This window comes from Scophthalmus maximus, chromosome 6 (genome assembly GCF_022379125.1).
Source record: "Scophthalmus maximus strain ysfricsl-2021 chromosome 6, ASM2237912v1, whole genome shotgun sequence".
Lineage (NCBI taxonomy): Eukaryota > Metazoa > Chordata > Actinopteri > Pleuronectiformes > Scophthalmidae > Scophthalmus > Scophthalmus maximus.
This window is the reverse complement of record NC_061520.1, coordinates 23789582-23804334: the sequence shown is the minus strand read 5'-3', so window position 1 is coordinate 23804334 and position 14753 is coordinate 23789582. Positions and strand designations below refer to the sequence as shown.

At 40.9% G+C, this 14753-nt stretch overlaps 1 non-coding gene across 1 annotated transcript; it reads left to right on the top strand.

Annotated features, from left to right (window-relative positions):
• The first annotated feature begins 14234 nt into the window (after positions 1-14234).
• On the top strand, positions 14235-14420 carry LOC118310152. The gene has a single exon (XR_004793739.1). It is a non-coding gene; the product is annotated as a U2 spliceosomal RNA (small nuclear RNA).
• Positions 14421-14753: the final 333 nt, after the last annotated feature.

Here is a 14753-nt window from a genome sequence, read left to right as displayed (position 1 = left end):
AGAGGACCGACTAAGGTTTTTACTGACGGCGAGGACCACCTCATAGGTCAAAGGTCGAGCACACAATGATGTGGTAAGGGGGATGGTTATATTAGGGGGTGGGTTTGTCATCATCATCCCTCTGAAGACCTGAGCATATTGTTTAGATTTGTAAAAGCAAACTTGACTATGAGAGAAATAATTGATGATGTGATGATCCAAATGAATAAAATAATGAAAACATGTTTACAAATTACACATTAAGACAAAGACATCTTCAGGACAAGAGCAGTTACTGGGGTTTGAAAATCCCCCAGTCAGCTCCTACGTGCCCTCAGGACCATCAAGAAAGTGGTCAATGCCTATTGATTGAATTTGCTAAAATTTCGAATATCATGCATTGTTTTATTTGAATAAAATGACTTTGATTTGTATTTAGGTTCACTGCCGAATGCTAATTAATGCCTTAAAGGGCCCATATTATGCTCCAGGCACCTTTTCAGCCTGCCTCCACGTATATTTAGTTATCTGGGGTGTCTGTCAGGCCTCGGAGAATGAAAAGAAAACAATGAGTCGTTGATTCGTGGTTTGGGTTGGCCGTGCAGACGGTCTGTAAACGAGCCATTCACAGCCCGGGCGTCAAGTGACGTAAGTTGACTCCTGCTACTGGGGCAACCACGCCCCCAACCTGAGCAGCACCTCCCCCCTTGAAGTGCGGAAAAACAGATCGCGTCTACGCCAAAATGTTCTCCCCGCAAGCGAACGACGACCGCGGGCATGGCCAAAAGATATAATAATGTTTGCTCTGTTGTTGGATGTACAGACCAACATAGCGCGTTGGTGCGTAAATGCTACCTATTTTCAGTTGATGTTTCATTGTATCCTTGTATATGATGTATCATTTTAATAGAAAAACTTAAGAAGTATTAATGGCGGTCACAATCTTTTACTCTGATTAGCAGAGAGGTTTGATGTGATTGCCCACTTGACTGAGCTATGGTCGGAAGACCATTTACATCTACAGGGGTGCTGTCCTAGAGACTGGAAGCTTGTGCATTGAGGCGGGTCCGAATTAACTGAGCTCGATGCGCTTTGATTTCTGTTTGCAATTTTATTGTCTTTTCTTTTAAGTGCTTGGTGTTTCAAGACCTGTCTTGGTCATTGTCTTTTATTAATGTTTGTGTGTTGAACAAGTCAACAGAAGGGAGAAACTGTCGTGGAATTTTGTCTATCCTCCCCTGAGAAACTGTTAAAACGAGTATTCTCAGGCACCAAGCAAGGTCAATCTGTCTGTGGCAAGCCACAACAATCATCGAGCAGCTGAAGTCTCTCTCGAGGTGTCATAGTCGCAGGGAGATGAAAACATTACCCGAAACTAACTACACTACAGAGACCGGGAACAGGCAGATTGGCTTGGGGGGCCATACACTGACCACCTTGTTGATCTAAACGAGAAATCTCCTAAATATATATTGAGCTCTTATAATAAATAATTCTGCTTAAGACATCCACGGTTTCCGTCTCCCTGAATAAGCATCCACTCCTTCCTTTCTTCAAAATATACTTTCAGGTCTAATATACCGGTACTGTTAAATATCGGGCCTTTAAAAGTGACCTTATCCAGAAAATTCACCTCTTTTTCATCCATGGTTACTTGATTTTAATTGATGAATGATGTGAATTCAAGTGTTGCGTGAAGTCAATGAATTCCTGTTTGGAATTGTTCCAGACACCCCAGATGTCATCAAGGAACCTGAAATAATCTAGTGGTTTGAGTGCGGCACTAACCCAGGCCGATTCCTCCCAATTCGCCATATAAATATTGGCGTATGATAGTGTAATTTTTTTGCCCATGGCAGTCCCTTTAGTTTGTAAATAAAATTCCGAATTGAACTCAAAGTTTTTTTTAGTGAGATTAATCTCCAATAATTCCCTTTCACATTTGGGTATTTGGAAAACCATTTTTTCACGGCTTCCAATCGTGTTTTTGTCTCAACGTTTGTATATAAGCTGTCAATGTCAATTGTAAATAGCAATGAATTCATTGTGATTGAGATATTTTTAACTTTGTTTATGAAATCGTACGTATCCTTGAGATGGCTGGGGTGTTTATTGGAAATGGGATTAAGAAAGTGTTCGAAATATTGCGCAATATTATACGTTTGGGTGTCGCAATCTTACACTATTGGTCTCCCCGGTGGGATTTCGAAGGGTTTGCTCCAGTTCTTAGAGTCCTTATGAATTTTGGGTAATAAATATAGTCTTCTTGACCTTGGTGGGGATTTCCCTTTAAGATTGATTAATTGCTCACCCTAACCCCTAACCCTCCTGTTCCACCAATTTAGCTGTGTCCAAATATATGGGTTTTGTCAACTTAGTAAACTGTATTGTCCAATTGTCTTTTTCCTTCCAAAATGTATTGGTCCCTGTCTTTGACCACAACAGCACTGCGCTTATCGTCTGGTTTTATAACTATATGTTTTTTTTTCTTTGTAGTTGGCGTAATGCCTTATTTTCATTCGTGTTAGGGGGGTTTGAGATGTTCTGGTTTGCTTCCACCCCACATCCATCTGTTCTGACAGAGCGGTGAATCGGTTCTGATTCTGATGGGAGCAGGGAATCAAAGGCAGTGCACGGGCCAACGCCCGTCGGACTCAACTCTCCACTTCGTCACATTACTAGTATGCAGTACCATGTGTCCTCTTTATTTATGAGTATTTGGTTTTGGTCCAGTTTTGGCTTTGCTTGATTTTTTTCGGTGATGTCATCGATGTTTAAATTCTAGTATTCTTTTTTATCATTTGATTTCCATAAGTGGGTTTGTAATTTTTAGGTTTGTTTTTTTTCCAATAATTGAATTTTTTTAATTTTTTCTTTGATTAGCTGTTGTTGTCATCATCTGTTTAGGGGCCTCTCTGCTCTTCCTGACTTCCAGACTGACCGTGCTGTGTTTTGTTGGACTTTGCAGTCCTGTATTGTAGGGGTGAGTAGCCATTTTTGTTTTGTGAATCGTTTTCTCCTGTGTTAACGTTACGGAGGCAGGTAAGAATCCTGTATTTTCTTTTGTACTATTTTTGTTTGATAGGTAATTTAGTGTCATTGAAAATACTTTCTGTTTGTTATTTTGGCTATGCTCACCCTGAGGACAAAATGTCATTTAGGACTGCAAATTCCTTGTTTAAAACCATTTTACAAATCTATCTTGTTACAGGTAGTGTTGCATCCTGTTTTGTTGTGGTGTTTTCTGTTTGTTTCCTCTAAGTTGATCACCTGAGTGGGCTGAGTCTATAAAGGCCGGCCCCTTTTGTTCAATTCTCTCTCTCTCTGTCCATCCTGCTCCAGCAGCACCTGTGTGGTGCTTGGTATTTGGTTGTTCATTTACTATATTATTTATATTAAAATGTGGTTTGGTCACAGGCCTTGTGGCAGTAGGTTTGCATCCCTACCTTCCTGTTCAGGGGGTCAGTCTATTATTAGGCAATGACCTTGCAGCCAAAGAAGTTTTTCCCCCACCTGTTGTGACAGACAACCCTGTGCCTCCAGAACAGTCTGAGCCGAGTGATTCAAAGAATAAAACTGAACTGTGGCCCATATCTGGGCCCTCTAGTTACAGTTCAAGATGGGGTGGGATAGGGAAAATTATGTCTGTAGATTTTTATGACTTCATATATCTGTATTGTATGCTGTAAATACTTTGTCTGTATTTTATTGCGCCATCTACCTGCCCAGGGACTATGGGCAGAAACTAACAGTTTGCTACAACCTGGCACAAGACATCTACAGTATTAATGTTTTTATTTGTGCACTGTCTCTGTTCAAATGAATAAATTAAAATTACAATTACAATTTCTGGTTTATTTGGTTCACTGTTGGCTGACATATGCCATTGCTCTGGCTTGCTTGTGGCCCAGATGTGGCAAACAGGAGCGGACCCCCCCAGTGCCATAATTCCACGCGGTATGTGGGCCAGATGAACGTGTCTGGTGTGGGCCAGAGCTGGGCCTCAATAATTTTGCTATCTGGGTCTGCTCTTCCTGACTTCCAGACTGGCCGTGCTGTGTTTCTATAGACTTTGTGTTATCGAGTGACAAATCATTGTTTGTTAGATATTGTTTTGATAACCTTTTGAATGGAGCATTCCTGGTATTGTAGGGGTGAGTAGCCATTTTGTTTTGTGAATCGTTTCCTCCTGTGTTAACGTTATGGAGGCAGGTAAGAATCCTTTATTTTCTTTTGTGCTATTTTTGTTTGATAGGTAATTTAGTATCATTAAAAATATTATCTGTTTGTTGTTTTGGCTGTGCTCACCCTGAAGACTAAATGCCGTTTTGGACTGCAAATTCCTTGTTTATCTTCAATGGCTCAGTCATTTATGAAGTTATTGACATCAAACCACCTCTTATATGTCCTTGACATCTTCTCACATATTATACAGTTGTTAGTTTGTGAAAAAAACCTTAGCAAATTTCAAAACATCCATATCAGTTATCATTTTGCTTCATTTTGCATATTTGAAGGTTTGTATCTTCAATAGCTCAGTCATTAATAAAGTTATTTACATCAAACCATCTCAAGTATTTCCGTGACATCCTCTTGAATCTTTCACAGCCGTTAGTTTGTGAAAAAAGCCAAAGGAAATCCAATAGCATCAACATTAGCGAGCATTTTGCTTTGATATGCATATTTGAAGGTTTGTATCTTCAATAGCTCAGTCATTTATGAAGTTATTCACATCAAACCACCTCTTATTTGTCTGTGACATCCTCTCACAGCTTTCGCAGCTGTTAAAAAAAGAGCTCAAAGATGTCTTCACTGACATCTTCAATGCTTCTCTGAGTCAGGCTGTTGTTCCGTCATCCTTCGAAGCCACCGCCCTCATATCTGTTCCAATGAAGCCCTCTCCATCCACTTTCAATGACTATCGCCCCGTTGCACTGACCCGCATCATCATGAGGTGCTTTGAAAGGCTTGTCATGGCTCACATAAAATCCACCCCCGCCCACCCTGGACCCTTACCAGTTTGCATAACGAGGTAACAGATCCACCAAGGATGCAATCTGTTCTGCTCTTCACCCAGCCCTCACCCACCTGGATACCAAGAACTCCTACATCAGAATGCTGTTCATAGACTTTAGTTCAGCATTCAACACCATCATCCCTCAGCAGCTGATCTGCAAACTGGACCAGTTGGGGCTCAGCACTTCTCTGTGTAACTGGCTGCTGGACTTCCTCAGTGAGAGGCCATAGGCAGTGCATGTCGGCAGCAACACATCAATAACCACCATTCTGAGCACGGGGGCCCCCCAAGGCTGTGTGCTCAGCCCCCTGCCCTTCACGCTGCTGACCCATGACTGCGCTCCATCCTTCAGCAGCAACCATATAGTGAAGTTTGCGGACGACACAACCGTGGTGGGTCTCATCTCCAACAATGATGAGACCCACTACGGGAAGGAGGTCAGCCAACTGGCCACGTGGTGCAGGGATAACACTTCTTGAACATCGACAAGACCAAAGAGATTGTTATTGACTTCCGGAGAGGCCACACCCCTAAACCCCCACTGAGTATCAATGGTGCTGCTGTAGAGAGAGTGAGCAGCACCAAATTTCTGGTGGTGCACATCAGTGAGGACCTCTCCTGGACAATGAACACTGCATCACTGGCCAAAAAGTCCCAGCGCCACCTTTACTTCCTCCCCAAACTGAAGAGAGCAAGAGCCCCCCAACCCATCATGTGCTCCTTTTACCGGGGCACCATCGAGAGCATCCTGACCAGCTGCATTACTGTGTGGTACGGGAGCTGCACCTCCTCCAACCGCAAGACCCTGCAGCGCATAGTAAAGGCAGCTGGACGGATCATTGGTTTCCCACTCCCCTCACTCCTGGAAACCTATGAAACCCGCCTCACCCACAAAGCAACCAGCATTGTGGGTGACCCTAGCCACCCGACACACAGTCTCTTCAGCCTCCTGCGATCTGGGAGAAGGCTGTTCCACCAGACTGGCAAACATATTTATTCACCAGGCTGTCAGGAAGCTCCCTCCCTTCCCTCCCCTCTGACCCCCAGAACTCTGGACTCTGAACCCCCCATCAGGAACTGCATCGGTCACTTTACATAGACTCTGAGGTATACTTGTCACCTTCATCAGTGCCCTCTACATTTATTACATTTAATCTGCACTCCATATTCTTTATATTGCACATTTTCAATGTATTCTATTTATTTAGTTTCCTGTATATATCACATACTGTACAGTATTTCCTTTCTATTGCACATTTTCAATTTCTTTAGCGTTTCTATCCTGTGTGGTTTTGCTTTACTCTTACTTTTGCACTATTTAGAATTTATTTATTGTATATATTACATATCTTATTTTTTGTTTTGTACTATTGCACCGTGGGTCCGAGACAAACTGTTTTTCAATTCCTCTGTATGTCTGGAACAATACTGCAGGAATTGACAAGAAAGTTGACTTGACTTGACTAGTTTGTGAAAAAAGCCAAAGGAAATGCCACATTCCTGAAGTGTGAACTTTGCCCGTGTGACGTGAAAATGATAGAATGAAATGCAGCAGGTGCTAGGGAAGGAACAAATTTTGGAAAAGTATGAGGCTATTTGATGAAATTAGATCTTGAAAATACCTCCGTGACTCACATGGTGCTGCTCATCTGTGAAACTACGGAGCATTGGGGATATGAATGAACCAGGGCCAATAACATCAAGCCGATCTTTCGCATAAATATATATATATATATATATTTATTTTTATTTTTATTTCATCGGCATGACCTTCCAGTTAGATGTGGCTGCAGACTCAAAAGAAATTTAAACACAGCACTTTAACTTTTGTTACAAGTTACATTTGTAATGAATGTAATGTGCTAAAGGCGATTCGCCGTCAGCAATAACAGCCCGTCCATTAATTAGTCAAAAGTGAAATCGCTCGCTCATGATTTGTTAGAGATTTTTGCCCTTTGATAGTTTGGATTTTTGTAAAAACAAGAACAGGTTGATACAAAATATTAAAATCCATAACGTTTACAGAGGGCGTTACGTTGCAACACACTACGCAAGGAGATCGCTCATTTGTATTTGATGAGCTAAGCAGTACTATTACAATCCACACGCATATCAAAGCAATGAGGCTGCACAAATGAACCCAGGGGGATATTGCCTGTTTTTTTGCTATGCAAATTCAGAGAAGTGCACAGGAGCAAGAGAAGGAGGGAAATGAAGAAGGAGAGAGCAGAAGGGTCAGAGCAGGAGATGAAGAAATAAGTGAAGGAGAAGAGGAAAAAGGAAAAGTGTGTGAGGGATGAAGAGGAGGCTCCAGATTCATCCTGACCCTATTAATACTGTTACTTTTTAAAAGATGCACATTTTGTTTAAACACTGGGCTTGTTCATTTTGTGCAGTCTCTTGGGTAGTGTGTTAAGGCCTGATAGAACAATACATCATTTGTTTTTTTACATAGGGGATTCCGGCGTACTGTCCTCCCATGCCACCCTGCTAAGACCTCTCACCACCCATTTGCCACCCCATGTCAAATGTTCTAGATCCGCCACTGCCTGTGCAGCCAGGTGCACGTTCTCATTATACGGTCCGTGAGAGAGATGAGGCTCCACACTCCCCCCCCCCCCCACACACACACACACACACATACTCCCCGCTCTGAGAAGAACCTGATTAACCAACTGGTCGCACCTGAGCCGGCCTTGCCTCGCACCGCCTCTGTCTCCTACACTGAGTGCCAGACCCGCGCTCACTTGCATGAACCTTAATTGCGTTATTTATTTCGATTCAGTCGAACTGTTCGCTGCCGATGTATTGGAAATAATCAGAGACGTCTTGCAATTGCAGCGGATGTGGAGGGCGGAGAAACTGAGGTAAGAGCGAAACTTTTTTCGAGTTGATACGGATGATGGATGATTTGAACATGAAGCAGCGTTCTGTGGCGAACGGACTGCTCTCGGCTATTTATTAAGATGTGCGCGGTGCTGCTTATTGGAGTGGCCTTCAGGCTGCCCGGCATGATGCAATCCCGTAAAGTTGGAATGATATTGACAGATTCTGAATTTCCGGTTCAATAACTTCCAAACGAAACGTTGTATGAACACAAGCGCAGCCTCTTCCCAATCAGAATACACATGAGCTACATCAACATTTTCATCCAAGCTTCATTTCGGGTTGAAGAACATGTGTCTCTACGAGCAGCGGCAGCGAGACGGGTGTGAGACAAGATGCCCAGGGACCGTCAACAAAGCGCAACGCAGAAAAGACCAGCTCCGCAAAAAAATCAATAGGTTCGCTGCTCTGCTCCAGCTGTTGTGTCACCAAAATCACCTCACACAAAGATGAACCTCCCTTGGTCAGATTACAGCTCTTATTCTGGACAAAAAATGCATTTTAGCAATAAATGATATGAATGGTGGTTGATACAAAGGCTGGAGTAAATTTCAGGGATAAAATATATGTAATCAGGTCGTGTATACTTTATTGCATTGCAAATTAAAATTATCTTAATCTTATTAATATTTGATTACTTTAGATTTCTCCCCATGTAGATTCAGTGTGGACCCTGTATACGATGGTTTCACACGCATTGCCTGGGAATGACAGCAGCACAAATACCAAGCAGGGATTGCCCTTGGTATTGTGTGCTGTGCAACTAAGGATGGAGTTGGAGTTGTATGTTGGTCAACCCGTACGAGGGAAAGGGAGATGTACGGCTCAAGAATTTTCTGAACCATAAATGTAAATCAGCAATATTTTAACGCTGTGCTGCAAATTTTTTACAATTATAAGTTCTTATTTTATCAACTTTTTTTTGTTGACACAGATTTAAAATATAGATAGAAACATTGAAAATTGTGGAACTGTAATGCACCAATTTACTGTTCAAACTGTACCTCACATTTATACAACAAGCTTGTGGGAGGGGCTTCTAAACCAGACAATCATCCTTCCAAGAAGTAGCTGCTCAGAAAATATTAAATGTGTGAATCCTGTATGTCAATTTGTGAAAGTAGGAAAAAGCCTCCAATAATTAAGTTTTTGGAAAACAAATAGACCTAATTCCTGCAAGGTTTGAGAAACTGAAAATGATTCTTGTAAATATGGAAAACATATTGATCAAAAGCCTTTACAGTGCACAGGATTGATGTTGTTAATTTTTTTTTACTCCCTATAATTGAGCTTAAGCATATTTTTTGTCAACCATAAGAGCTGTAATGAGACCACGGGAAGTACATCTTTGTGTGAGGTGATTTTGGTGACTGCACCGCATAGTAGTGAAGTTATTAAAAATATTTAAGCATTTTGCTTTAATATGCATATTTCAAGGTTTGCATTTTCAATAGCTCAGTCATTTTAGAATCAGCATTTTGCTCTAGTATGTCAAGGTTCTGCCCCCATGAACTATGTGGACTCTGGAAAAGTATTTTTGTTTTTCTTTATGGACTGTAATTGATGCTTTAATTACCTCTTGGGGATTCTTACATTCCATGTATCTCTGTTAAGTTACCTTTGTTATCCCCTGTGTTGGTTTCTCGTTTTTGTTGTTTCCTGTTTTATTGTGAAGTCATGTTTCTCGTGTCTCTGCACTTCCTGTTTCCCTGTCTTTTGTCTGTTCCAAGCCCCGGGGACTCTCGCTCAGCCTTGAAGCAGTGACAAATCTGTACCTTGACTTTTGCAACATTTCTTTCAGTCAGCGTGTTGCAAAACTGATCTGCACTTGTAGCTGAGATGTGAGAGAGCAGAGCTGGGGTGGGTGTTCTGGGAACATGTTGACATTCGATCTCCCCACTGCACTGAGTGAAAATTTCAACATACAGGTTCAAATTTTTTCTACAAGTTTACAAATCCAGTCTACAAGCGCTTGCATTTTGCAACATATTTACCTTCATACCTCGTGGCTGCGTCTGCACGATGAGATTTTTGAAAAGACCGAAGCAGAAGATAAACGAGGAGCAGGTTGTGTTGTTGACGTGTTGCTCTGAGCTAACAGGCTAAGCTAACAACAACAGGCTGAGCTGCTCCGGCAGCTCGGGTATGTGGTCATTTACCCGCAGACAGTTTAACAGTCCTGCTTTATTATTGTGCGAGGGAGTTCATTTCACCACCGTGACAAATGACAAAAAAATAATAAAATGACACCGTGAAAACTCACCGTCAGGGATGGAGAAGCTTTGGTCCGACCTGTTAGTGTTATTGTACGGTTCTTATGTTTTATTATTAATGTTCTCATTCATCTCATGTTCAGTAACATGAATTATTATTTTAATATTTTAATAAATTAAAGTTCTTGAACTATCGATTGTTTTGTTTTTTTCCTTATCAAATATGTAGGGAATGAATGTATTTCATGAAAACACATAGTTCTGCAGTGTTGTGGAAATATTCTAAACGTGGAACTGTTTCATAACAAGAGTCACATGCGGCCTTCAATTCATCTACATATGATGTTGTGATATCAAATTAACTATAAACATCCAAAATATCAATTATTCATCACCATTAATAAGTTGAGTTTAACTTACAAAACACAAATGAATCTCACGTCATAAAAGATTAAATTTATTTTTAATCCATCATGAACACAGATCATATTTGCTGTACTTCAGTCCACATACAGTAAAAATACATGTGACATGCTCATCAGCTCATCTATTGGACAAACTACATGTGGCCTTTTTTTTCACCTTTTTAAAATTTTATAGTATTAAATACAGTTTGGTCTTTGACAGTGATGTTAGTGAAAATAAAGATATTTATAAATTTAAGTAAAATCAAAAAGCTGAGGTGGATCAAAGTAGTGAGGCTCTGAAAAGACACATAATCAAAGACAAAATATCAGTATATCATTTGTTTAAATCAACACATTGCATCTGATATGCTGCAACATGAATTAATAAAGTCCTGACAGGTCATGTGACTGTTGGAGGAGATGGTGTGGAAGAGAAGTCTTGCTCCTCTAGATCAACCATGGAGTAAAATCTTATGGTACATGATGAGCTCAGCTCTGACTGCAGCAGACAGCTGTGGAGAACCATGACACATCAGCATTAACAATACACTGAAGACATGTCATACATTATACTGTTCGATATAAACAGGTAAAGAACTTATTTATGAAGACCCAATAATAACTTTATCCAGCACGTTGTACACACACACACACACACACACACACACACACACACACACACACACACACACACACACACACACACACACACACACACACACACACACACACACACACACACACACACACACAGCATCAGTGTGTCAATAAAAACTGAGGAAGAATGAACTCTTCTTGCCAGGTTGTGGTTTGTTGTGGAAAATCCAGTGATTCGTTTTCACTGGTTAATATTTAACACAAATTAACCATGAAATCAACGATTTTAGCGGTTCATTATAAATGTACTTCTCACATGAACTTCGTTGTCGGTCGTTGTTGCCTTCTGCATACATCCGTGGTTTCATGTCCGAGGCGAGTCCCGTAGAAGTCTGACTAAACATCCATGAAGTACCCTAGCATAGGACGTAGCTTAGCATCGCGTAGCATTCATGGACGCGCAGAGCGAGATCCAGATCGCGGTTCGCTCGTCCTCATAACCCAGAGGCACGATGGGAGAGACGCTACTGCACCTAATCAGTCGGCCCACGTCCAGGAAGTAACGTGAAAGTCAGAAAACTTTTTTGGCACATGCGCTGAATGACCAACTCCCGTAGAAATGAATGGCGCCGCCATCTTGTCTGGGCAACATCCGGTATCTAGGTTTTAATTAGTAAATCTATGGTCTGTTCACTTTACTTTTCCTGTGTCTCCTGCCCTTGTGATTGTCTGCACCTGTTCCTAATGTGTCTCACCTGTTTCCATTATCTGTGCCTTCTTCTGTATATTTAGTCTCTGTGCTTCTTTTTGTGTTTGTCAGTTTGTCTGTGATTCTAGCCCTGTGAATTTTGCCCCAACCTGTTTCCTGTGAAGCCCCCCCAGTCTGTTACTGTTTCTGATGTCTCCTCTGCGTTGTTCAGTTTGTTTTTCCCCCCCATTGTTTTTTTTAGTTCAACCTGAAAGACTGTTATGTCTCTTTTTGTTTTCGTATATTAAAAATAGTTATTCTTTCCACCTTGCAGTTGGATCCTGCTCCTTTCTCAAACCTTAACAGTACAAACTGACCAGAATGGACCTAGCAGTTATGAATTGATTCATACTTTGATTTATATTCATGGAGAATTTAAAAAAGTAATTGGGGTGGAATACAAAGTGCCCTGCACATGGCACGCAGGGAAGTTTCCCTGAAGCGATGGCTGAGGAGTTCATTGACCGACTGGCTGATGGAGTTTTTGAACACCCCGGACTCCCAGCCAGTCTCCAAGTGTGAAATCCAGCCATTCTCCCAGTCAGCTAGCGTTGGGCCTGCTAGCCTGCAACCTGCCTCCATATCGGCTAGCATAGGGCCTGCTAGCCTTTAACCCGGCCCCACGTCGGCTATTATTGGGCCTGGCCAACCCCTGCTCCTCGTCTCCAGCCGGCGGGCAGATCAACACATCCTCCATTCGTAAGAAATGCTATAGCATCCATATCAGTCAGCATTATGCTTTAATGTACATATTTCAAGGTTTGCATTTTCAATATCTCAGTCTTTTAAGTATCTATTGACATCAATGTCTGTGTCATGCTCTGACAGCTTTCACAGCTATTAGTTTGTAAAAAAAACCCAAAGGATATTACAAAGCATTGATATCAGTTAATATGCATATTTGGAGGTTTGTATCTTCAAAGAGGTGGTTTGGTTATTAACACCAAACCACCTCTTATATTTCTGTGACGTCCTATTGAATCTTTCACAACTGTTAGTTTGTGTAACAAGCCAAAGGAAATGCAATAACATCAATATTAGTGAGCATTTTGCGTTAATATGCATATTTGAAGGTTTGTATCTTCAATAGCTCAGTAACATCGGAAGTTAGTAACATCAAACCACCTCTTATATTTCTGTGACATCCTGTTGAATCTTTTAACAGCTGTGAGTTTGTGAAAATGTCAAAGGAAATGCCATAGCATCAATATTAGTGAGCATTTTGCTTTAATATGCATATTTGAAGGTTTGTATCTTCAATAGCTCAGTCATTTATGAAGTTATTGACATGAAACCACCTCTTATATGCCTGGGACATCCTCTAAAAGCCTTTACACCCGTTCATTTGTGAAAAAAGCCAAAGGAACTGCCATTGCCTCAATATTAGTGAGTATTTTGCTTTAATATGCATATTTAAAGTTTTGTATCTTCAATGGCTCAGTCATTTCTGAAGTTATTGACATCAAATCACTTCTTATATGTCCGTGACGTCCTCTTGAATCTTTCACAGCTGTTAGTTTGTGAAACACGCCAAAGGAAATGCAATAACATCAATATTAGTGAGCATTTTGCGTTAATATGCATATTTGAAGTTTTGTATCTTCAATAGCTCAGTCATTTCTGAAGTTATTGACATCAAACCACCTCATATATGTCCTCGACATCCGCTTGAATTTTTCTCAGCCGTTAGTTTGAGACAAGCCAAAGGAAATGCCATGGCATAAACAATAGTAAGCATTTTGCTGTAATATGCATATTTGAAGGTTTGTATCTTCAATAGCTCAGTCATTTATGAAGTTATTGACATCAAACCACCTCATATATGTCCGTGACATCCTCTTGAATCTTTCACAGCTGTTAGTTTGTGAAAAAAGCCAAAGGAAATGCCAAAGCATCAACATTAGTGAGCATTTTGCTTTAATATGCATTATGGAGGTTTGTATCTTCAATAGCTCAGTCATTTATGAAGTTATTGACATCAAACCACCTCTTATATGTCCGTGACATCCTCTTGAATCTTTCACAGCTGTTAGTTTGTGAAAAAAGCCAAAGGAAATGCCAAAGCATCAACATTAGTGAGCATTTTGCTTTAATATGCATTATGGAGGTTTGTATCTTCAATAGCTCAGTCATTTATGAAGTTATTGACATCAAACCACATCTTATATGTCCGTGACATCCTCTTGAATCTTTCACAGAATGGCTGAGCCTTATGAGTTTGTGAAAAGTTAAAGAGCTGTCTACATCAAGTGGGGGGCGGGTCCACCAGCGAGAGCTTGGGTGGAGGTGCGAAGCAGCAGCCATCGTTAAGCTCACTCAAAACAGGGCACCACGACAAGTGCGATTTGTGCCGAGACTTTGACTTGCACTTTGAAAACATGGGCGTCATCGCTTCTCGGCCTTTTGGCTAAGAAGTGTAGTATCTGTTCTTATCAGTTTAATATGTGATATGTCCCCTATATGGGGATAACAGATTAAACTGATTTTTAGCAACAGGAGTTGAAACATGGAGCTTGCTCCGTTCACTCCAAGCATTGACCTAGCCTTCACTGCTGTTAGTTTGTGAAAAAAGCCAATAGAAATGCCATAGCATCAATATTAGTGAGCATTTTGCTTTAATATGCATATTTGAAGGTTTGTATCTTCAATAGCTCAGTCATTTATGAAGTTATTGACATGAAACCACCTCTTATATGCCTGGGACATCCTCTAAAAGCCTTTACACCCGTTCATTTGTGAAAAAAGCCAAAGGAACTGCCATTGCCTCAATATTAGTGAGTATTTTGCTTTAATATGCATATTTAAAGTTTTGTATCTTCAATGGCTCAGTCATTTCTGAAGTTATTGACATCAAATCACTTCTTATATGTCCGTGCCGTCCTCTTGAATCTTTCACAGCTGTTAGT